Source organism: Athene cunicularia (genome assembly GCF_003259725.1).
Source record: "Athene cunicularia isolate RWA chromosome Z unlocalized genomic scaffold, athCun1 chrZ_part1, whole genome shotgun sequence".
Taxonomy (NCBI): domain Eukaryota; kingdom Metazoa; phylum Chordata; class Aves; order Strigiformes; family Strigidae; genus Athene; species Athene cunicularia.
In genome coordinates, this window is record NW_020799142.1 from 34,864,516 (window position 1) to 34,866,833 (window position 2,318).

The following is a 2,318-nucleotide window of genomic DNA, read 5'->3' on the forward strand; positions in this document are numbered from 1 at the left end:
GCCAGGCCTGTCACCGAGGGGTGCAGGATTGCACCCCCTGGACGCCAGGACTGTGAGCAACCGGGCAGCACCAGCCCCGACCTGCGGGAACCCTCGTCCGAGTGCCGGAGCACACGGATTTTTTGTGCCCAAGAAACAGAAAGATGAGAAATTGCAGGGAGATCTGCGCTAGTTGTTATGACATGCAGTAATTAATCATTTCTGATGGTGTTTCGAGCTGTACGTACCCAGGAAGGCAGGCGGGCGGCTCGGCCGGTCACCGAGGGGCATGTTGAAGGTGTGTCCCGTGGCCAAGAGCCCAGCAGGGGCCAGGGGTGACCCCCAACCCTGGCTGATGCCTCTTGGCTTGTGGTTAACGCCAGATTATTTTCTTTAAGAGGCATTTTATCAATTTCATGTAGGGAGCGATCATTTTTAATCAGCGCATTAAAGAAATGTGAATTATTATCATTATATTGGTGTGAAAGGGGGGCCTGGTGTGCTCTATACAACTTTTGGCTGCTGGATCCAAGGGGGAATGGCACTGGCAGACCCTGCTCGGCTGCTGCACGGCGTTTACGTGGCGTAACCAGTAGTCACCAGGAAACATTCGTTAGCCCAGACAGACATATTTCCACCCGTGTGTCTCCAGGAGCCCTTTTCGCAGTGGGGGTGCTCAGCCTGGGGCCAGGCTCCGGGGTGTTGGCCCCGGCCGTGTCGCTGGGCGGTGGGACACGCTCAGAGCCGCAGCGTCCAGCCTCTCCCCGAGGGGAGGGCGGCACTTCTGATGTGTCCGGGGGCCTCGGCCGGTTGTTCCTGAGCGCGGCACATCTTCGCTCAAACCGCTGCTGTAGAGCAGCTGGAACTCTGCAGGCAGCTGGTGGGACTCCTGCCACTTGGTCGTGAACTTGGTTCCCTTCTTATCATAGTAGTGGTACGGGAGGTCCTCCCTCGTGTTGGGGTCGAACCCGAAGGGCCAGAATCCGTACAAGTGGATCTCTTCACATATGGCAGAAGCAAGGGTGTACATGAGAATACCTGTGCTCAGCCGCTTGGGTGACAAGTGTTTGTTCTTCCAGTACCTGCGAAAAAACATAGAGACTTGTTAGTCTGGAGCGGGGGAGAGGAATGCCACAGGTTTGCTGTAAGGAAAAAATAATGTTACTGCTCAGAGATGGTGCTGAGAGCCTGGGCGTGGCAAGGGCTTCTCCTCGGGCCGGTCTGTGAGGAGCGGGAGCGCAGAACGCCCCTGGCAGCACCCTGACCCCCAGTCTCTTGTGTCCCCCTCTGAACGGCTCTGGGTTTTGGCCAGGAGACGTAGTGCCTTACCCAGCCAGGTACGATCCCCTGGCTCCGCTCGCACTCGCTAAAGAGAGGCAGCCTCATCCTGCTTTGCGGTGCTGCAGTTTTCCTCGGAGCAGGCGGCAGCTCCCGTGAGCGGGCTGGGAAGAGCACGCGCTCCAGACACGGTGCTCTGCTCCCGCCGTGCCTCCCTCGGCTGCCCCGCGCTCCTCCGGGCTCCGCAGCAGAGGCAGATCCCTGGCCCAGGACGGGCCCCCGGGCAAACAACCCCCTGCTCCTCCGCGCCGGGCCCACACCTGTGAGGAACCACCCGAAGGACTCGCTGAGGCCGTACCAAAGCTGCGTTTGCTCTAAGGCCGAGCAGGCTCGGGTCCTGACTCACTAGACGGTGCCTACCAGGTCAGGCACAAACAGGAAAACCAGTTGTGTTTGTACAGAGACGTGTTTGGGCAAGCTAAACGCCAGGCAGAGACACACACCTGTTAACATGCTGCATGATGTTTCCTGGCCAAGCCAGCTGGACCTTCAGTTGCCCTCTGTGCTCAACAAAGAAGTCAACCAGCGTTCTCGTGACCGTCGCTGACGTGTGGAAGAAAAAAGCGGGGATCCAAAGGATGGCCCCGTCGAGCTTTTTCAGGCTTAAGAAGAAGTTGTTGCGATCCTGAATGGTCAGAAGGTTGTTGTAATACTTTTCCAGGATGCTGGGGTTGAAGGTCGTAAGATTGGTTTTCTTTCCAACATCTTTTTGGAAAGCCTCGGTTGGAGCAAAATTGCAACGAAAAACAAAATCAGATTTATCTATTTCTTGCCCGCACTGACTCCCGGTCAGGATCCCGCTGTTTCCAACCACGGCGCAGATGTTGTAATGCTTGTTCAGGATGGGCGACACGTCGGGAAGCAGCGATCGGAAGTTATTGCTGATAGAGAAAACGTACTTGTGGCTGGAATAGTCGTAATGCATCAGCTGCCCGATCCGAACGCTATTCTTGGTCAAAGAAAAATTTTTTATTACATCAACGTGCTGAAGGATTTCTTGC

At 56.2% G+C, this 2,318-nt stretch overlaps 1 long non-coding RNA gene across 1 annotated transcript in view; it reads right to left on the minus strand.

The window, feature by feature from the left end:
• Positions 1-7: 7 nt before the first annotated feature.
• LOC113489723 overlaps positions 8-2,318 on the minus strand; it is a 9,931-nt gene continuing 7,620 nt past the window's right edge. The window contains exon 3 of the long non-coding RNA XR_003400086.1: positions 8-671. This is a non-coding gene — a long non-coding RNA (uncharacterized LOC113489723). The remainder of the gene's footprint in view (positions 672-2,318) is intronic.